General features: G+C 39.8%; 1 protein-coding gene across 16 annotated transcripts in view; it reads left to right on the forward strand.

Annotated features, from left to right (window-relative positions):
• The first annotated feature begins 1,143 nt into the window (after window positions 1–1,143).
• fggy (FGGY carbohydrate kinase domain containing) overlaps window positions 1,144–23,228 on the forward strand; it is a 352,624-nt gene continuing 330,539 nt past the window's right edge. For 5 of the 16 annotated variants that reach the window (XR_010019908.1, XM_063064270.1, XM_063064260.1 and 2 more), the window contains exon 1: window positions 1,509–1,965. The gene's annotated coding sequence lies outside the window, so the exon portion shown is untranslated. Of the gene's footprint in view, window positions 1,966–23,228 lie in introns of all 16 variants that reach the window. The other 11 variants (XR_010019906.1, XM_063064268.1, XM_063064264.1 and 8 more) reach the window with 7 other exon arrangements.

Raw genomic sequence — 23,228 nt, forward strand, 5'->3', positions numbered from 1 at the left:
ATCTACCACCCATCTCAAACACTTAACTCGAGTCAATTCAATTTGTACTTTCTGAAATCAAAATTTGATTCATAATTGAACTTGACAAAATACCAGTTGCTATTTAAAAAACATGCTCCAAGATAACCACATCTCTATACATGCTGATCCTCAGTAACCACACCATTTGCATTTACCAACACATGGGGAAATTTACTCAAGTATGTTACAATCACAATAAAAGGGCAAATTCAATAGTCAATTCTCATAAACACAAGAGATTCTGCAGATCTTCTATCCATCAAAAGTAGAATTTCCCGGTGGCCAGCTATTTTAATTCCTATTCCTATTTCATTCCAATATGTTGGTCCATGGCCTTCTCTTTTGCCACAGTGAGGCCACTCTCAGGGTGGAGGAGCTACACTTCATATTCCGTCTAGGTAGCCAAAAACCTGATGCCCTGACCATTGATTTCTCCTTCTGGTAATTTTATCCCCTTCCTTCTTCTATTCTCCACTGTGGCCTCTTACCTCTTCTCCTCACCTGCCTATCACCTCCTCCTGTTGCCCCTCCTTCTTCCCTTTTACCCATGGTCCACTCTTCTCTCCTATCAGATTCCTTCTTCTCCAGCCCTTTACCTTTCCCATCCACCTGGCTTCTCCTATCACGTTCTAGCTAATCGTCCTCGACCCCCTTTTAATTCTGGTGTCTACCCCGTTCCTTTCTAATACAGAAAAAGGGTCTCAGCCTGAAACAGCAACATGGTAATTCATTTCCAAAGGTGCTGACTGATTGCATACTTATCACTTCATCAATTTATCCTGTCCTTACTTAACGGCAAAAATGTCATCTGCAGTATCTTCCATAAGTAATCATAAAAGAAACTGTTGAGTTTTGAGGATAAACAATTCATAGAAGATCACAGATACTCCCAGTGGCTAGTGTGAAAAGCATCACATGATGAATTACTGTCTGAACACAGTGATGAGAGCAGCACCAGGCAAGCTAGACCAGCAAAATATCCACAAATATTTATTAATATCAATAGCTGGAATATATTTATTGAGGCACAGTGTGGAAAGGCCCTTCGAATCTCACCACCCAACAAACGCAATTTAATCCTCACCTAATCATGGGACAATTTACAATGACCAATTAATCTACCAACTGGTACATCTTTGAACTGTAGGAAGGAACCAGAGCACCCAGAGGAAACTCATGCAGTCACACAGACGTACAAACTCCTTAAACTGAACCCAAAGCCTGTGCAAACCACTGTTACCATGCCACCTGAGTAGCAACACACAATACAAGAGTCTGGGATCTAAGGCCACAGCCTCAGAATAAAGGGCATCAGTTGTAATCAGAGATAAGGAGGAATTTAATCACAAACAAGAGAATTTCCAACACAAAATGCTGGAGGAACTCAGCATTCTGTGTGTTGATGAGGAGGAATTTCTTCAGCCAGAAGGTGGTGATTGTGGAACTTGGTGCCACAGAGAACTGTGAATGCCAAGACACTAGATATATTTAAGCCAGAGATCAATAGGTTCTTGATTGGTGAGGATGTTATGGGGAGATTGCAAGCAAATGGAGCAGAACAAAAACAAACATGATTGAACAGCACAGCTGACCCGATGAGCCTAAATGTCTAATTCTGCTCTACATCATATGGTCCCTTAACTAGTTACAACCCAAGCAAAATATTGGATGTATGAAAAATTACGAATTTGAAACTTAAAAACTTCAATGATTCAATATAGAACTAGATTGTATTGCGTTATTCTACTCAGCGCAATTTTGAAATTACAAAAAAAGACTGGAGGTTTAAAAGCAAATTTGAACTTTAGTCAGTAGTTCCAGTGATGAGAGGGTGCACTGAGCCGACACAACTCAATGGACGCTCGGGTCGATCGGCTTTCCGTAGTGCGCATGCGCCGGTAGGACCTCTATCCGCAGCGGACCGCCTGAGAACACGTCCCACGGGTATGTGATGCCGCCGCCAACCTCGGCCGCTCCCGCTAGCACGGGAATGAGTCAGCTGCGTGCACGCGCACATTTCACTCCGCCTCACAAAACACTCAGTGGAAGCCTGTCGCCACTTGCCTCCGTCTCCCCGACGCCGACCCGCGGCGGCGTGGTGTGTCCTGGGAGCGGGACAGAGCAACGCCCATCCTCGGCGTCCGCCACTTCCTCTGTCAGCTGCCTATCAACCCCCGTAAACTGTTGCTGTACACTTTCAGACCAGAATTGCGCACAATATTCCAGATTTGGTCTCAGCGACCTATTATACAACTTTAACATAACATCCAAACTCCTGAACAAAATACTCTGATTTATGAAGGCTAGTGTGTAAAGCTTTCCCCCTAGAGTTGCTGTTCTTGTCCTCACTGACTGCTAATGGTTCTTGCACAATATTCTGTATACAGTACTGAGAACTTGAAATAATGGAACATGCTATAAATATTAGGCATCTAGTTTTTTTTTGAGAAACAATGAACATGTTGCCTGACTCACTGTAGCTTTTGGACAATTGCCAATTCCCAATCCAGGTGGTTCACTCCTATCCTGGAGTAGGACATGCTGTTAATGAAAATTGGATTAGATGGGCTTGATTTTGGACAGAATGCATTGTCAGAAGATCCACTCTCAGTCATATGGGATACCAATCTTGCATATGGTTTGACTCAAATGTAGACAGGGGTCAGGGAATGTTCTGTAGCAAGGACATGTTGTATGGCACTGCATAGTGCTAAATTGGATTGACTCATAACATATTTGGCAGGTTATACTGGGCATCCATGTGGATGTTTGGCAGCATACATCACAATCTGTAACTTTGTGTTCTGGTATAGTCTTCACTTTGCCTTTATTATCAAGCCAGGGGATCTGCTGTGATTTAGTGAGGAATGCTGGGAGCAGAATCATGCTTGTCAAAAAATGAGGTGCCAATAGAGTGAAACTAAAGCACATGACTGCAGGTAAGCATTAAAAATAGTATGCAGTAATGCTTTTCCAGTAAATAGAGGAAATTAAAAGTTCTGCAATTCTGTCACATAAAAATCTGCTTGCAGTGGATGGCTGAATAGTTAAACAAAGGAGATTCTATCCTCAATGGTCTTGTGTCCAGTCATTAAATGATGAAATCAAGCCTGAAGCATGGTCAGAAACTCCAAATATATTACTAATAGCACCTTTACTGAATTAAATTGTGGTAAATTAACACCGCAAACAAGAGGTGAGCGAAGGCGAAGTGAATTTGAGGGGTGAACCGTGCTGGTACGTTGCAGAATCGACATAGTTGGAGTGAGAAATTTGGAGAGAAGTCAAGGCAGAGGAGTCTCATTGCCTGCACAACCGGCCGGCCTGGATGGACTGGAAAGACAGGGTGTCGGGATCAGAGGCAAGATTTGATTTTGCTTGATCTCCCGCGGTGTCCACTCCTCTCTCCATGGTGCTGAGGCTATGAAGTCTGCCCCAGCTGCTGTGCTCTGTACCCGCTAATCTGATGAACTGATACCAAGGCTTTGGGCCCTCTCCGGCTGCTCTGGGGTTCAGATCTAAGGAGCCATTTTAGTTTGTAATGTTGTTGCTTACTTCTGTTGTTTGCATGATTTGTGTGTTTTTTTTTCCCTTTCTCTGTGTATCAGCTGATGGCCCTTACTATTAAAATTGGGTTATTTCAGGTTTCTTGCTTTGTGGCTGCCTGTAAGCAAAGAAATCTCAAGGTTGTATAATTTACACATTATTTGATAATAAATAAACTTGAAACTTTGAAATATGATCTATGCTATATCCTGAAATCTCAATCAACACATGAGCCAGTTATCAGTTAAGTTAATTCAATTCACTCCAGTTATTATAAAGAGTACCAAATGCAGCAATTGCTTTGGGTCCAGACCACATAATATTGAGCTCCAGCATGAACTTTGCCTTGAGCCAGGCTGTTCCACTTCAGTTACTACAATGGAATCTACCCAACAAATGTGGAAAACTGCCCAGATAATTTCTGTTTGTATAAAAGCAGGATACGTCCAATCAGGCCAGTTAAATTGCAACTGGACTCCAGTCTGTTGTCAGCAAAGTAACGGAAGGTATCATGTTGTCATTGACAGTTGTATCTTGAGAATCAGGTTTAATATCACTGGCATATGTCGTGAAATTTGTTAACTTTATGGCAAAGAAATACATGATTAAGAAATACAGAGGAAAACTGAATTACAGTAAGTACATATATGTATTAAATAGTTAAGTTAAAATAAGTTATGCAAAAAAAAACATAAAAAGTAGTGAGGTAGTCTTCATGGGTTCAATGTCCATTTAGAAATCAGATGGCAGAGGGGAAGAAGCTGTTCTTGAATCACTGAGTGTGTGCCTTCAGACTTCTTACCTACTAGTTACCTACCTACTATGTGCAATTCAGCTGCAGACATCATCATAGCCTCAATCATACTGCTGTTTCACCTTTGGAATTCAAGTTTATTGTTAATGCAACAATTCTGGAGTTGATATCTTCATTTATAATTCCTCCTTCAGGCTTCATATACTTTCTTGATTATCACAGATGAAGAAATGTTAACACACCCATTGCTTATGCTGCAAAGCTTATGTAACAACTTGTTTTTGCATGCCATCCCTTTCCTTGAGTCAACACACATTTGGCAAATATGTTTTTTTTAAAGCTGTTTCCAAGCATGTTTACACAAATGCAAGTGTCATACGAAGAAGTTTGTAGTCGATGCAAATATTAGCCATGGTGGTTGATGTTGAAGGAGAAAGATGCAGGTTGATGGTATACAAAGCTGACAAAGGGAAGAAACTTCAAAGAAGTGTAAGGTAATAAATGTGGGGAAGGGAATATACAATAAATGATTTGATGCTTTGAAGTATGGAGGGAATAATGGATTATGGATTGCATGTCAATAATTGAAAGTAGCAAGACAAGATGGAAAACTGATGAATAGGTATACAGTATTTTGTTCAAATTACAGAATATAAGATCGATATAAGATTAGGATGGTTCCAATAAATGGTGACTCTTGTATGCAGCTCTGACGGGAGTCATCAAATATTCCTGCTTATGACTACTACAGCTGAAGTCCATAGTCACAGCCACAGGTACTTCAGTAAGCAGCATTGTTTTAACACGTTTAAAAAATCTATTGATACTCAAAATTGGCGTACCCTGGATGGTAGACTCAGGTAGTGAATGCAGTTCCCCTTTAAGGGAACAGAAGCGGGGATGTTGTGCTGGGCTACAGGTACGATTGAAACGGAGAGGCTTTAGAGTCCCAGTTCCCAGCTATCCTGCTGGCGAATGTCCAGTCTCTGGACATTACAATTGAAGACTGTTGCGCACAGATGTGGTTCTGTCGCAGTCCTGCTCACCTGACCTGGAATATCTAGCAGTCAAATAGCATCCTTTTTATGTCCCAAGGGAGCTTTCGGCCATCATCCTGGTAGCGATGTACATTCCACCTCAGTCCAAAGTCAGGCAGCCACTGGAGGAGCTGAGCAATCTGATCAGCAGGCATGAAACAGCACACCCTGATGTCTTCCCTATCATTGCAGGGGATTTCAACCAGGTCAACTTGAGAAAGTCTCTGGAACCAGAGGAGCTAACACACCTAACCACTTTATCCCTCCATCAAGCAAGCTTATCATGCCTTCCCCTGCCCATACTTTGGAAAGTCCGATCACCTGACTGTACTTATACCCTCAGCAGAGATTAAAGATTGCAACACCATTGGTGGGGACCAAGAGGTATGGTCAGGGGAGGCAGAGGAGGGTCTACAGGACTGTAGTAAGTTGGTGGACTTAAAATGACCCGTGGAAGGTTATTTTAAGAGTGAAGAAACAATTTCAATTGAAGTTAAAGATGGCAAGTCAGCTTAGTCAGAGTTTGCAGGCCATTACAAAGTGAAACCTAATATCATAAATAGCTTGATGCATCACACCTAAATGGGTTCGATGCACTTTGAAAGGGAGAATAAAACTACACCTGTGTGAATCCCTGCAGCATCTGGTGACCCTGTGATCTCTGTCTCAGAGTCTGACGTCCACCAAGAGGGTGAACCCTCGCAAGGCGTCACGCCCTGGTGATTTACTTGGTAGGGCTCTGAAAAACTGTGCCAACCAAATGGCAGAGGCGTTTAAGGACATCTTCAATCTCTCACTGCTGCCGTTGGAGCTTCCACCTGCTTCAAAAGGGTGATGCTCATTCCAGTGCCTAACTAGAGCAGGGTGACTAGTGGCACTCACATCTACAGTGATGAAATGCTTTGAAAGGTTGGTCATGGCCAGAATAAACTCCTGCCTAAGCAAGGAGCTGGACCCATTTCAATTTGGCTATTGCCATGCAATAGGTCAACAGCAGATGCAATCTCACTGGCTATCCACTCAGCTTTGGATCACCTGGACAATAGTAACACCTATGTCAGGCTGCTGCTTATTGATTACAGTTCAGCATTCAACACAATCATACCCACAGGCCCGCTGAAGGGTTTCGGCTCAAAATGTCGACTGTACTTTTTTCCATAGATGCTGCCTGGCCTGCTGAGTTCCTCCAGCATTTTGTGTATGTTACTTGAATTTCCAGCATCTGCAGATTTTCTTTTGTTTGTGATACCCACAGATCTAAACAACAGGCTCCAAAATTTAGGGTTCTGCATCTTCGCAACCGGATCCTTGACTTCCTCACTGGAAAACCACAGTTCGTATGGATCAGAAATAACGTCTCCTCCTTGCTGACTGTCAACACTGGCAAACCTCAAAGATGTGTGCTTACCCCACTGCTCTACTGTCTCTACAACCACAACTCTGCAGCTAGGCACAGCTCCAACACCACCTATGAATTTGCTGATGACTCAAATATTGTTGGCAGAATTTTAGCTGGTGTCAAGGAGATATACAGGGGTGAGATAGATCCACTGATTGAGTGGTGGTGTTGCAACCATGCATGCAATGTCAGTAGGACTAAGGAATTGATTGTGGACTGCGGGAATGGGAAGTCGAGGAACATACACAAATCCTCATCAAGGGATCAACAGTGGAAAAGGAGTTGGTTCAAGTTTCTGACTGTCAACATCTCTGAAGATCTATCCTGGGGTCCAACATACTGATGCAGTTACAAAGAAGACACAACAGTGGCTATGTTCATTAGGAGTTTGAGGAGACTTGGTATGTCACCAAAGTCTTTCGCAAATTTCTACAGATGTACCGAGGTCAGCATTCTAACTGGTTACATCACCATCTGGTATGGAGGGGCCACTGCACAGAATCAGTAAAATGCAGAAAGTTAGCCAGCTCCATTATAGGCACTAGCCTCTTCCAGCGTTGGGGACACTTTCAAAATGTAATGCCTCAAAAAAGTGGCATCGATCAGTGAGGGCCCTCATTACCCAGGACATGCCCTCTTCTCATTGCTACCATCAAGGAGAAGGTACAGGAGCCTGAAAACACACGACATCTTAAGAATAGCTTCTTCCCCTCTGCCATCAGATTTCTGAATGGTTAGTGAATCCACGAATCTCATTATTTTTTCTCTCTTTTTGCACTACTTACTTAATATTTTATATATAAATTGTGATTTATAATTTTTTTATAATTGTGTATTGCAATGCCCTTCTGCCACAAAACAACAAATTTCATGACGTGCCAATGATGTTACACCTGATTCTAATACTGATTGTGTTTTTTTTGTCAAACAGTATGAACATTACAAAAGTGTATAAGGAGCAGTTGGCCTGTCAGTTCCTTATACTCCTCCTTCTTTCAATAAACTTATGGTTTATCTGATTGTAACCTCAACTCTACATTTCTTGGTTACACATGGAAACCTTTCACTCCTGCACATCAATATTATATCCAATTCTACCTTAATAATATTCAGTGATTCTACGGAAACTACAATTCCATAGATTCACAGATCTCTTGTGTGAGAAAAAATCCTCATCCTTCTTTTATTGGGGAATACTTTATTTTTCAAATAAATATAGGGTCCTCTCCACAACCACCCTTTCAAGACTCCTTAGGATCTTATCAGTTTGAGGCTCATCATCTGTCTTCCAGCTTACAGTGAGTACAAGCACAGTTTTTGTCCAACCATTTCGTATAGGTAACTTGTCGATTTCAATTATTCAGTTAGGTCATAGGTAGAGAACTGGATCCACCTCTCGTTATCACGTTAAGTAAAGGTGCGAGGATGAACAAAAGTTTTACAAGAGTAGAGAATTTTCATTATGAGAAACAATTGGCTAGGATGGAGTTAGCCAATCATTTGGAGCATTGTAGGTTTTGATAGGTTTATAGAGAGAGGAAGAAATTTACTTTCCTTAGCAAAGACATTACTAACTAGGGTCACACATCAAAGTTGCTGGTGAACGCAGCAGGCCAGGCAGCATCTCTAGGAAGAGATGCAGTCGACGTTTCAGGCCGAGACCCTTCGTCAGGACTAACTGAAGGAAGAGTGAGTAAGGGATTTGAAAGTTGGAGGGGGAGGGGGAGATCCAAAATGATAGGAGAAGACAGGAGGGGGAGGGATGGAGCCAAGAGCTGGACAGGTGATTGGCAAAAGGGATACGAGAGGATCATGGGACAGGAGGTCCGGGAAGACTAGGGTCTATAACTAGGGTCATATATTTTAACGCAAATAACAGGAATTCTGCAGATGCTGGAAATTCAAGCAACACACATCAAAGTTGCTGGTGAACGCAGCAGGCCAGGCAGCATCTCTAGGAAGAGGTAAAGTCGACGTTTCAGGCCGAGACCCTTCGTCAGGACCAGGTCATATATTTTAAGTGCAATTGTTGTTAGAAAAGAGTTGAGGAAATTTATTCTAACTGAGAAGTTGATGGGATCAGAACCATGTTGCCTGAAAGCATAGCAGAGGCAGAAGCACACATTCATTTAAAAAGTAAAAACTAGAGATTCTGCAGGTTCTGGAAATCCAGAGTAAAGTACACAAAATGCTGGAGGAATTCAGCAGGTCAGACAGCATCTATGGAAAGGAATAAAGAGTTGATGTTTCGGGCCAAGACCAGTCATCAAGTATGTGTGTTATTGTTCATTTAAAAGTACTTTGCTGAGCCTCTTCTATGCTGTAATTTGCTATGTTCAATACGTTCTATAATATTTTTGTGATTTTAAATAGAACTCTCTTCTTTGGAGCTTTCAGTTTTCCATTTCTAGCCTCCAGGAGGTCAATTGGATCTGTCTGAGGATATTCCCAAAAATGTGCTCCTTTTGTTATGATTGTCAAGTTGCTGTCTCCTTAGCCTTGCATGGTGATTTGAAAGTAACTTGCCCCCACCCCATAACACTGCTAAAACTAAAGGCCAAATTTGTGCCTAGTAAAGGGCAACGATACAACAAACAAAATTACCTTAGCTTGATTATCGACCGTTGTTTGAAAGCTTCACGTTAAATGGGAAACATTTACCATTTGGTATGCAGAATGCCGCTTTGTTTTTAAATACAGCTGATGAATTAAGTGCTGATAAAAGTCTGACAGTTGATATTGAATTTTGCTCAACAAATCTGAAAATTGCTAAACAAAACAAATATGAGGGAAGATAATTCAGTAAAGCAGCTTCAGTTGAGTATTTATTATGGAATTCCCTTCTATACCGCAGGTATATTTCTTTGCTCACAAACTGGTAAAGCTGTACTTATTCTCCATTTGTAGCTGTTTCAAGGTTGTGGTTGTTGACTCACTGCCTTTATGATGATTGTGCTTCCATAATAGTGTAAAATGAGGACCTTCAGATATTGATTCAACTTGATTTATGTTCAGGTGAAGATAATATGTGACTTGGAGAGAAATGTGGTGTGGTTAAGATACAGATGTTCCATGATAACTTTGTTCTTTTCCTTTTCAGTATAAAGCTTGGGATAAAGGGAGGTAGTAAAAGTATAAACTTTCACATTTCCTCTTGAAATACAATCATATGAATTTAAGAAATCATGAATTTATTTTCAAGAAATATTGATCTGTTTTGCATTTGAAAATTTTGTTTATTTTAAGGCTATAATCTTTTAGGAGAGTTAGTTCTGCTTTTCTGCTGACCTTAGAGAGAAAAGATTTCAAAAGCTCCCACATTGCCCCAGCTTTGAATGTTCTCAGTTGAGTGGGTTGAAATAAGAAATTAAACAGATCCTCCCAGCGTATGAACTCCTGACTTGTGTATTGCCCAAACAGTACATACAAACAAGTTTTTGAGAGATCAGTGGGATTGATTTTTGGGGTGCTGCAGGGCTGCTAGCATCCTCTGATGTGCAAACTTGGTTTAGGACCTCACTTTTGACTTGCCAATTGTTCAGGTTACAAATAGTTCTCAGGAATGGAATTTATCCTAACTTGGGGAGGGCCTGTATAGTCAGTCTCTTTGTGATAATAGAATATTTCATTGCTTAACATATAAACCTAAATCTTGACAATTTCATATATTTGTTAAATTAATTGAACAAGAAGTCTGTGCATTGTGATTTTCTTCTTCTTTAAAAGAAACAGACACCTCACAATTAGAATATTGAAAACAGCTAGGAGGACAGCAAATGTTATTACTGCACAATCTAAACTGAAGGCAGCTATCTTCATTCTAAACAAGGATGTCTGACTACAATATATCAAAGTCAGACTACCTAGTATACTTGTTTCTTAAGATAAGCTTAGGACCATATATACTGGAGGGCATGAATAGTGAACCTTTTTGAAATTGTGCCGAAATTGACGATAATCTTTGAAAAATTCTCTCGCGTGCCTTGGTAATTTTGAGGAGAGATCATCATTGATTAATGAATTAGTAACAATAATTATGGACTTTTTTAAGGAAAAAGGATGAGTTCTGTTTCTTATTTATGTGTATTTATTGTTTTATATGAATAAAAGTATAATAGAGACAGAAGAAGAATTTTGGAAGACCTGTTAAAAATATTATTCGTATTAATCTTTTAAAAAGAGACTTGAAAAATAATATCTTTTGTAAATAGTATTGTTATTGTAACTGTTTACTGTCCAAATCATTCAAAGTTGCGTGTTCTTGCAACCGTCTACCTGGCAGTAAGCCAGCATGAGACATGTCCTGTGAAAACATCTCATTGCTCTCGGGTTATAAAAATTCATTTGCTGCTTCATTGAGCAATAAAGATAATTATTGTGTATCTGTTTATCATAGGTGGGGTTTAAAGGATCGAGGGGGCGGCTCTGCATGCCGTGTGCCAGTAACAACTTTGTGCATGCCATCTTGGGCATATGTGTGCAGGTTCACCGCCCCCGCAGGTGTTTAGCTGAAGGATAGTGCAGACTAGTTGGACTGCCTGAAGGAAAAAATTAAAGCAGCTGACCACAGGGGAAAAAAAATTTACTGTGATATATATTGTTTAAAAATGCCAAGAATAAGTATTTCCCTCCTTAATGGTTTAGTGAAGCAGCTGAGTGACAGTGACTAGAAATATCCCAGGATTTATTCTTCAGTCTGTGGTCTCTCAGACATGGCATTTATGTGTTGTTGGTACAAAATAGTTAAACTTAAGGTATTGTTGCATGAGGTACAAGAAAAATAACCAGATTCACACTACTGATTTCTCAGTGACCCCTGCTGGAAATGACATATTTAAATTGTTGGGAGAAGAGGATGATACTTCACTACAATATTCCCAACTTGAATAGCCAAATCTTAGGTTTGAAAAATTTTGATTTGGCTAGGGTGCTGGTATATGACCAACACTCGTGTGTTCAGCACTGAAGGTAAAGAGAGAGAAAAGAATCAGTAAGGATAAATAAAAACGTAGATAAAATAAACAGCAAAAATATTCAATGAAGTGCAAGTACAAAGAACTGCAGAAATGACATGTAAGAAATTAGCAACTGAATGCTAATGCATCTTGGTCAATGTCTCTCATCCACTACATAATGTACTGGTTGGGCACAGGAGTACATTCAGCCAGGGACACATTCCACCGAGATGCAGCACGGAGCATCATAGGAAGTCATTCCTGCCTGTGGCCATCAAACTTTACAACTCCTCCCTTGGAGGGTCAGACACCCTGAGCCAATAGGCTGGTCCTGGACTTATTTCATAATTTACATATTAGTATTTAACTATTTATGATTCTATTACTATTTATTATTTATGGTGCAACTGTAACGAAAACCAATTTCCCCCGGGATCAATAAAGTATGACTATGACTATGAAGAAGAAATTGAGGAACAGCTTAACTGATGGGTATTCAGAGTACAGATTGAACATAACTCATCAAAAACAATACCAGACATTATTCCGAGAAGAAAATGTAATGAACAGTATGTACCATAAATTCATTAGATTAAATTATCACTTCGTAGTCTTTAGTCAAGGAAAATATTAAAACAGTTAAATAAGAAAATTAGTTGACTTTATTAAAAGTTACTTTGTGAAGAAACATAGATATTAAAATGAAAATAAGAGTAAGTTACTGGTTGAAAAATTGACACAATATATTGAGTCTTCAAAATAACAAACACCCCCATGTGGGCACACTGTTACAATCAGAAGTACACTATCTACAAAATGGATAATTGACAAGCATGTTGAAATCCTTTACCTGTGTCTAAAGTGGACATCGATCGCTTTTCCATGTTCTTACTCTTGGTTAAGTTCTGTTACAAGGCAGGTATTGGCCACACCCAGTGATATATCCACTGATCAGTACACCTGTGTTAAGGACTGTAGCTTCCTTTCATGTAGTACCTGAATGAACAGGAGTATTCATCCCAACATTAAACTGAAGAATCTTGCAGATCATTGCTACTCTGAACCATTGGAAGTCCAATCCCTCAAGAATTTTCTCCATGACACATGTTTGAGAAAAGTTGGAAGAGTAGCTTATATCTTATTAGTTCTCTCTGTACTTTGCTGATAGGCTGTGCTCCACGTTGGCTCTGAGACCCAGTATTACTACAGTGGGGCATAAGCAAATCATGATTGAAAATGGCCACTGTAATCTTTTGCTGTAATACAAAATTCTAATGTGTATCAATGACAGATGTGTAAATTAAGTTACAATGTTGGTACTGTCAGGAAGTTTTGACTTTGACATTTTTTTTTGCGTTTTTCATGAGTTTGAAACCAATAAAGTTCTGTTTTTTTTAAAGCCAAGCCTGGTTTCGCATGGTAACAGTAGAAATATTTGAAGTATGAAAATAACTGTAGCTGCACAAACTTGAATACAACAATGCATATAAAGTTAAAATGGATAGATTAACTCCTTCTGTTAAAATAGTGAATATAGAACAGTAAAACAAGTTTGCTACATATCCATCTGGTACTACCTGTATCAGTAATTTATAACCATTGTGTTTCTTTTGACCATTTCAAAACAGATTATTTTCCTCCATTGGAGACACAGGGAGATAGTTACACTCAAGGTGCAGGACACAGGTAACTGGGTGACAGTCAGGAAGGGGAAAAGGGATAGGCAGCTAGTGCGGAATACCCTTGTGGCCATTCCCCTCAATAACAGGTATACTCCTTTGGGTACTGTTGGGGGGGGGGAAATGACCAAGCAGCAGAAACCCATAGCAGTCAGGTCTTTGGCACTGTCTGGCTCTGTGTCTTATAAGGGAAGGGGAGAGAAAAGCTAAGCTGTTGTGATAGGGGATTCATTGATTAGGGGAAAAGGCAAGAGGTTCTGTGGATAAGAACGAGATTCCTGGGTGGTATGTTGCCTCCCGGGTACCAGGGTCAGGGGCATCTCAGATTGAGTTCACAGCCTTCTTAGGTGGGAGGGTGAGCAGCCAGAGATCATGGTCCACATTGATGTCAATGATATGATCGGAAGGGCGATGAGGTCTTGCAGAGTGAGTTCAGGGAGTTAGGTGCTAAGTTGAAGGACAGAACCTCAATGGTTGTGATCTCAGGTTTGTTACCTATACCGTGTGTGAGTGAGGCCAGAACTAGGAAGATCATACTATTTAGCATGTGGCCAAGGCAGGGACGGCTTCAGAATTTTGGAACATTGGGCTCTATTCCAGGGATGGTGAGACCTTTACAGAAGGGGTGGTTTGCACCCAAACTGGAGGGGGATTAATATCTTCATGGGAAGGTTTGCTAGCGCTACAAAGGGGTTGAGGGTGGGTAGTGTTTAAACTAGAGTTGCAGTGGAATGGAAAAAAGAGTGCCACAGCAGATAGTGATGGTTGTGGGGAAAATGTGACTTAGCCTACATACAAAGTCAGGAATTGAAAGGTTGAGTATGGTGGGACTGATGTTCTGAGTTGTGTATAGTTCAATGCAAAAAGTATTGCAGGAAAGGCGCATGAGCTTTGGGCAAGGATCAGCATGTGGAGTTATGACATTGTAGCCATTAGTGAGACTTGGTTGCAGGAGGGGTAGGACTGGCAACTTCGTGTTCTAGGTTTCCGTAGCTTTAGATGTTATAGAGCGGGAGGGATTAAAGGGTGAGAAGTGAGGGAAAATGTCTCAGCATTGGTCAGAGAGGACAGACTGGAGAGCTCATCTACTGAGGCTATATGGGTGGAACTGAGGAATAAGAAAGGGATGACCGCGTTAATGGGTTATATTATGGCCAACCAACAGTTCACAGGACTTAGAGGAGTATATTTGTAGAGAGATTGCTGACTGTTGTAAGTAATATATGGTTCTGATAGTAGATGATTTTAATTTCTACATATTGATTAGGATACCCATACTGTAAAAGAATTAGATGAAACAGAGCTTGTCAGGTGTGCTAAGGAAAGTTTCCTTAATCAGTACATAGAAGTCCCAACTAGGGAGCGTGTAATACTGGATCTTCTATTAGGGAATGAAACAGGGCAGGTGACAGAGGTTTGTGTAGGAGAACACTTTGGATCTAGTGATCATAATGCCATTAGTTTCAAGATAATTATGGAGAAGGTATGGCTGGTTCTGGAGTTGAGATACTAATTTGGAAAAAGGTAAATTTTGATTGTATCAGAAAAGATCTGGGGCATGGATTGGGCCAGGTTGTTTTCTGGCAAAAGTGTATTTTAAGGTCATGAAACATATACAGATGACAGAGTGTGGGACAGCTGTGAAATTCATTGCAGTGATGGCTGTCGGGTCAAGTTATTAAGCATATTTAAAGTGGAGGTTGATAGGTTCTTGATTACTAAAGACGTCAAAGGGTATGGGGAGAAGGCAGGAGAATAAGAGAGATATATAAAAAAAACAGCCTTGATGGAATGGTAAAGCAGACTTAATGGGCCAGATGGTCTAATTCTGCTGCTTTGTCTTATGGTCTTGTGGACTGTGCTAGATCCAACAAAATGATTATGAATACTGCTACCAAAATACTTTCCATTATGCTCTTTCCATCTGCTATCTTCAATTCTTAAATTAATGGAGAATGTACCTATTTGGATACATGAGTTGAATATGTTCCATTAGTCTTTTCAATCTTTAAATTGTCTCAGTACCATCTAAAATGTCATATTTTCACCCATCCATCAATGTCTTTAATTGTTCATCTGCCCGATTAAGTAATCTTGCACTTAGATATATACCATTAAATACATCTGGACTAACCTGACTCCTTGCTTGTTTATTTTCCAATGTTTGTTCACTTGTTCTTCCAAGTTCACTCAGTAATCTCTTGCCAACCATTTTAGTTCTGCTTTTCTGTTTGAAATATCAATGCTCAGCTTCCCAACCCCCACTGTGACAAACTTCTTTAAACCCTCTGCAATAACATCAGCAAATCTGCCTGTGAAGATTTGGTCATTATTGGGATGCAACTGTTATGGTTTGTAGAGTTTTCATCTTCCTCAGAATTGGTCCCAAGATCTTTGAGGCTAAATGTCTCCTTCCTGAACTGTTTCTGTGCCATATATTCATCTTCCCTGTCCTTCTATTTATTTACTTACTCGGCATGGGGAACAATTGGGATATTCCACTTTTGTGGTTCTGTAAGACCTAAGGCAATTGGCATGTATTCTCTGAGCAGAAACCTTAAAAAATCTGCCTGCTACACTTAATTCATCTTTTGGCATTGGCGTGGACCATGATCTCTGACAAGTTACACTCCCTCTGCAGAATGTTCTGTAGCAACTTAGTAATGTCCTTGTTGTGGCACCAGGAAGGCAACATAACACCCTGGGATCTTGTCTGTGACCACAGTAACAAATGTTTTCTCCTTTATTTATGGTAACCCCTATACTATTTGCTGTCTTGACGATTCCTCTTCCTTCCAGTATCGGCATGGTCTTGCCTGTGGTTCCCAGGGAAACCTTACCCCCATCAATGTTGAAAATTTCTACTCAGAGAACAGACACCAATTGCCTACTCTATTTTGCAAGTATATTTTTTGCAAAACATTTGGCTTCATGGATAAACTATAATGATGTCAGATGCAGCTCTTCCAGCTAACATTTCCTGCACCTGTACCTTGGAGGTTCCACGTTCATTTGGATATACACTTTATTAGGTACACCACAGACACCCAGTGTGGTCTTCTGCTGCTATAAGCAAGAATATACTCTGTTCTTGGTTGGTGTAACTGTAACAAAACCCAATTTCCCTCGGGATCAATAAAATATGTCTATCTATCTATCCATCCACTTCAAGGTTCAATATGTTGTGCATTCTGAGATGCTGTTCTGCACACCTTTGTGAAATGTATGATTATTTGACTTACTGTCACCTTTCTACCAGTTTGAACTAGTCTGGCCTTTCTCCTCTGTCCTCTCTCACGAACAAAGCATTTTCATCCATTGGACTGCTGCTCACTGAATGTTTTGTGTCTTTCACACCATTCTCTGTAACCTCTAGAAACTGCTGTGTGTAAAAATCACGGGAGATCAGCAGTTTCTGAAATACTCAAACCACCCTTTCTGGCACCAACAATTATTCCATGGTCAAAGTCACTTAGATCACATTTCTTCCCCATTCTGATGTTTGGTCTGAACAACAATTGAACATCCTGAGTATGACTGCATGCTTTTATCCATTGAGTTGCTGCCATGTGATAGGCTGATTAACTATTTGCATTAATAGGCAAGTGTACCCATTAGAGTGTATATTCCCATTGGCCTGATGTCCCTTATATTAGATAAACCGTCTAGGAGAAATCAAGTAGCAGAGTATTATGTTTTTCACCTGCTTCAAGATCTAAAGGAACAATGCAATGGAAATGGGATCTTTGCTCGTCATCTGCATATGCATGCATTCCACACAGCTAGGAAAGCTAGTCTTTCTGTATTTATACCTTCTGATTTTTCCAAATATCTCCATCTGCCTCTGCTGATAATAATTCACAGGCAATCTTCCTGACTACCTTTGTGATGGCACAAATGTCATCAGCAAGTAGCATTTTATCACTGATTAGAACTATAAAATGAACTACAAATCAAGGCCAGTTTAATTAAATACTGCTAAGTTATCTACATTCTAAAAAGAGATTGAATGCTAAAAGAGTTAGAATTGCCCCTTTGACCAAAATCATTGATTTTGTTTTCTGCATGAAACATAATGCCTAGAAGTTGTCTCTGCACTCCTTACTTGTGCAGCAGTCAGGTTACAACATGTAAACAAGTTTTGCCACTTTACACAAACATGCAAATCCATTCCTCCACACAACGTAACAGCATAGTGAGACAAATTGTAAATGTAATTAACCTGTGTGTTAAGGTGAGGGAGGGGGCAGATTGCTTTCTTAGAAAGTGAACCATATTATGATTTTCATTAATGTGAAGGTATACTTTTGAAACATGCTCCAAAACAAAGCAACCTTTGGTGTTAATTTTTTTCATCTAGGTTCTGTGAGAGCAAATTTTATCCCATATATCAATTTTTTTGGGCAGTAATTTATGAATTCTGTAAGGACTAATTTCAGTTCCTGAATGCCAATTAGACTGGGGTTGCCTGTAAGGGTACTTAGCTGAGTTGCCAACAAATTCACTTACATTTGATTGCATTCTTTTAGCGTTAGTTAGCTACTGTCTGTTACGTCGCTGGCGTTTAGGGTAGCAAAGAAGGTCCACCATCTCTGTGTGGTCAAAACCAGTTTTGTTCTTCGTCCTGGCAGTGTTCAGGGCTTCCTTCATCATGCCGGTAGCTTCCCCTCGGTTTTCACAAGTTATGCAAATCTCGGGTGGAGTCTCAGGAATACCGTCATTGCTGTTTATGTAACAATTTTTTTCAACCCTGAGCTGAAACGTGAACCTGGAGAACCACTGGACCACTCTTAGTCTGGGTTTTACCCTTTGACCTATTTGACATGTTTGACCATACCAAGAGTCAAAGCACAAGGCCCTGACTCAAGCCAACATAACTCTCTGGGTCATTGAGGCATGCAAGCCTCCGAACCCTATGACAAGGTGTGGATTCTCTTGGAGGATTATTTTAGTGTTGTGTAAGTTAAAGTCAACCACATCAGGGTTGCAATGGTGATTGATATGCAAAAAAAACTGTCAAGATAAAATTTTGGAATGATGTAAATTAGCCTAGAAACATCAGTTATTGTATTTTGCTCCAGAAAAATATAAAATTCTAGTTAGACAACTTGATATTTTTCCGGACAATTTTGCATCATGCCAAAGTTTTTTCTTGACAATTTTGGTGTGAATCACCCTTTCAACCCTAACGTGGTTGACTTTGGAGCAATGCAGAGTCACAGTATTTATATTGTCCTGGCTATGGTACCAGAACAACATTGTCTTTTGGACACTTGGCTGGTATATTATTGTGTTTATTGGAGGGCTTCCTTGCTTGACAAAATTCCAATTAACCTGCTGCTCTCTCTTCCATAATGCGCAATAATTTCCAACCCAACTACCACCCCATGATCCACCCAGCCCACTGAAAATATCGACCGTTGACTAGAATGGTTAATGGCCCATCTGATCTTAATTCTAAAATTCCCAATGTACCCCTTTGAAATAAATAGTTTATTGATATGCTCCCTTCAAACAATGCTGCCCTATTTTCCTTCTTCTTGTTTCATGGTATACAAATCTGAACCACGACACTCCTTTTCCACAGTGCAGATTTGATATTCCCCATCCATTCTTTTAGCCACAACATAAGTTGGACTGCTTACAAAAATGTGCAACTCTGGGCCTCTGGAGGAAGTGAAGTTTTCTGTAAAGGGACAATGGCCAAAATAATTATTGTCATTCAAACGATGTACAAGAATTTCTGTGGTTTTTAAAAATTAAGAATAGCTTTTTACTAACTATACTTAATTATTCATTTCTATCAAAGCAATGCCTTGACTACTCGGAACGTGCCCTCTTCTCATCACTACCATCAGGGAGGAGGTACAGGAGCCTGAAAATCCACACTCAACATTTTAGGAACTTACTTCCCCTCTGCCATCATAATTGGTGAATGTTCCATGAACCCATGAACATCATCTTGTTATTGCTCTTTTGTACTATGTAACGTCTAGTAATTTGTTCTGTCTTTCACTGTACTGCTGCCACAAAACAACAAATTTCATGACATGTCAATGATAATAAACTTGATTCTTATTCTGACAAGAGTGTTCAACAAATGGTTAACGTATTCATTTAGGGAAGTATTATCCATATTTCAGTGGCTACAGCTGTGCATAAGGAAATAAATTTCATGACAACATCCAAAAAGCTGCAGAGATTAAAAGAACCTTATTTTTTCTAGAACATAGAAATTTATAGCACATTATAGGCCCTTTGGCCCACAATGTTGTGCTGACCATGTAACCTACTGTAGAAACTGTATAGAATTTCCCTAACTCATAGCTCTCTATTTTTCTAAGCTCTATGTACCTATCTAAGAGGCTCTTAAATGTCCCTATTGTATACACTTCCTCCACCGTCACTGGCAGTGCATTCCATGCACCTAGCACTCTTTGTGTGAAAAACTTACCCCTGACTTCACCTTGGTACCTATTTCCAAGCACCTTAAAACTATACCCTTTCGTGTTAGCCATTTCAGCCCTGGGAAAAAAAAAACTTTTGGCCATCCACAGGATCAATGCCCCTCATCATCTGATACACCTGTATCAGGTCACTTCTCATCCTCCGACACTCCAAGGAGAAAAGGCGAAGTTCACTCAGCCTATTCTCATAAGGTACGCCCTCCAATCCAGGCAACATCCTTGTAAATCTCCTCTGCACTCTGTCTATAGTATCCACATATTTAGTATTCCTGTAGTGAGGTGACCAGAACTGAACACAGTACTCCAAGTGGGGTCTGACCAAGGTCTTATATAGGCTTATTTTTTATGAATTAAGTACAAAACTAAAACATTATAACTTGACTTTTAAAAATTAGGAGCTCATTATGACACTTCACTGCTGCAAATAATAAATAGTTGTATGAATTAGGTCTAATTTATTTCTGTCCCAAATGATCTGATTGATATATTGTCTTCCATTTGTGCCTTCAGATTTAAGTAGTTACCCAACCCTGAAAAAAGTCTGTTTCTCACAGCACCAAACTGTTACACTACTTGAAAAGCTCATTGTTGACATAAGAGGTTCACAGTTGCCATGTATGTAGCTTTCGAGTTTCAGCCAAAACTACTAATTGAGATTATTTTGAAAAAGTTGGACTTGGAAATTCTTTCTGGAACTTATTGATTTCCAAACAAGGGCAGAGCAGAAATGCCTGTGAGAGGTTTTATTTCCAATGCACAAGACCATTCCTGGGTTCTGTCCATAAATGAGAAGCTCTGTGTTTGAGATGGCCTAGTATGGATCCAACATTCTGAACTTTTATTAGTGCCACACTGTTTTTATGTTATGCAATAACATTTCATATGTATAACTGACAATGCCCTTTAGTCTGTAGTAGGAGTGATATCACTTGTTGAGCAACAAGAAACAACTTTGTGTTTTGAAAATACTCTACACTCCATCCTTTGAAATCTTGAAGGAATGACTTCAAAACATAGATTGGAGTTAAAAGAATTTTGGTTTTGTTCCTTCAATTGTCTATGTGTCACTTTTGCATGGCAGCCATTTTCAGTTCCTTAATCTGAATGCCACTAGATAACTGGATTTTCAAGGTAAATTTTGCTGTTTAGCTATCAGGCTTTGGCTTTGGCATCTTGTGCATTGCCATCGTGTGTCACCAGCAAATCACGGGAGTAAATCAAAAGTAAAATGCTGCTAAATTCAAATGAAGCAGAAAATGTGGAAATACTCTGATGTCAGGCAGCATCTGCAAAATTTAAAAATAGTTAATATTTCAAGTTGATAAACTCGCTTAAGTTTGGTCATCAGCTTGCAACTCTAACTCATTTTTTTCTTTTTTTTCATTACTTGATGTGTTGAGTATTTCAGGAATTATCTGTTTATGAATGGGGTTGAGATTAGGGTTAAGGTGAAGAGAAGCACAAGTAATAGAGGGTGATCAGAGTTGTGAATAGGTGCTAGGGATTTAGCAAGGGAGCAATGAGGAAGCAAGTGAAACAGTGAGAAGATAATGTGTTAAATAGCAAGGAGATAGTGGAGGACAGAGAGATCTAAAATAGTTATCCATTTAAAACATGACAAAAATTTGATTATGTGTGGTTAAAATAAAACATGCCTCATGAGATTAGTTCTCTGAAGCAGCATGGATTGTAAGATTGACCTTCTCTGCTAAGATTTGCACCATTAATCTACCCTCTTTTTTACACGTTACAATGAATTTGCAGTGAGCTGAGAAGTACATTTGCACATGGTAACCTCCAAGAAATACTTTAAAAGGATAATCACTCCAGTTTTTATCACTTACCAAGTTTTATCAATGCACCATAGAAAGTATCCTGTCTGGATGCATTACAGCTTGGTATGGCAACTGCTCTGCTCTTGACCATAAAAAAACTGCAGATTTGTGAGCACAACTCAGCAAATCAAGGAAACCAGCGTCCCATCTATGGACACTGTCTATACTTCTCGCTGCCTTAGAAAGGGAGCCAGCATAAATAAAGACCATGCCCACAATGGCCATGATCTCTTTTCCCCTCTCTCATTGGGCAGGAGGTATTAAAGCCTGAAAGCACATACCAAGTCTCAACGGCAGCTTCTACCTTGTTATAAAATGACTTGAATGATTCCCTAGTATGGTAAGATGGACTCTTGATGTCAAATCAGAGAGAATCTGCAGATACTGGAAATCGAAGCGATACACACAAAATGCTCGAGGAACTCAACAGGCCAGGCAGCATCTATTGAAAACAGTACAGTTGACATTTTGGGCCGAGACCCTTCAGCAGGACTGGAGAAAAAAAGATGAGGAGTAGAGTCAAATGGTGGGGGGAGGGGAGAGAGAAACACAAGGTGATAGGTGAAACTGAGAGATGGAGGGGTGAAGTAAAGAGCTGGGAAGTTGATTGGTAAAAGAGATACAGGGCTGGAGAAGGGAGAATCTAATTAGAGAGGACAGAAGGCCCTGGAAGAATAGAAAAGGGGGGAGGAACACCAGAGATGAGCAAGCAGAGAGGGAAAAGGCGATAAGGAATGGTGAAGGAGAGGGTGTGAGGGCCATTACCAGAAGTTTGAGAAATTAATGTTCATGCCATCAGGTTGGAGGCTATCCAGAGGGAATATAAGGTGTTGTTCCTCCAACCTGAGTGTGGTTACATCACAGGCGTACCAGAATGGGAATGGGAATTGGAATTAAAATGGGTGGCCACTGGAAGATCCTGCTTTTTCTGGTGCAAAATGATGTCACAATTTACATTGTTATGATCTTACGCATTATTCTTCTGCCTGCACTGTACTTTCTCTGTAGCCGTAATACTTTATTCTATATTCTGATACTGTTTTATCTGGTACCCCTGTGCTCTGTGTAATAATTTGATCTATATGAACAGTATGCAAGTCTGCCTGTGACAACACCAAACCAATTCCAATTTCAAAAGCGCCCACTGAGGTGAATGTCTTTCCTTTTCCAACACTCACTTCTAACAGGTCTCAATTCAAAAAGATTTATGGAGTCCATTAACTGTGATGTCACCAATCTGGCTGAGCAGCCAGTCACAAAGAAATCTCAGTCAGCACATTGAAAAGCAAAATGAATAATTGATTAACTTTTAATTAACTGTAAAATATTATACCGCTAAGAACAGAGCATACATATGGTTATCGTGGAATATAAAATATCATAAGTAAATATTTAAAGTTTTATTTTAAAATTACTTTGCTTAGAAAATGGATTGTATAGAGGTTTGTCCTTGTGAGTTTGTGGTTTTACTTCCATAAAAATAAAATATAATTTAAACTTAGATTTATCAGGTGGATCATGTCTGTGAATTTTGT

The sequence above is a fragment of the Mobula hypostoma genome, chromosome 12 (assembly GCF_963921235.1).
Source record: "Mobula hypostoma chromosome 12, sMobHyp1.1, whole genome shotgun sequence".
In the NCBI taxonomy this organism is placed as follows: Eukaryota; Metazoa; Chordata; class Chondrichthyes; order Myliobatiformes; family Myliobatidae; genus Mobula; species Mobula hypostoma.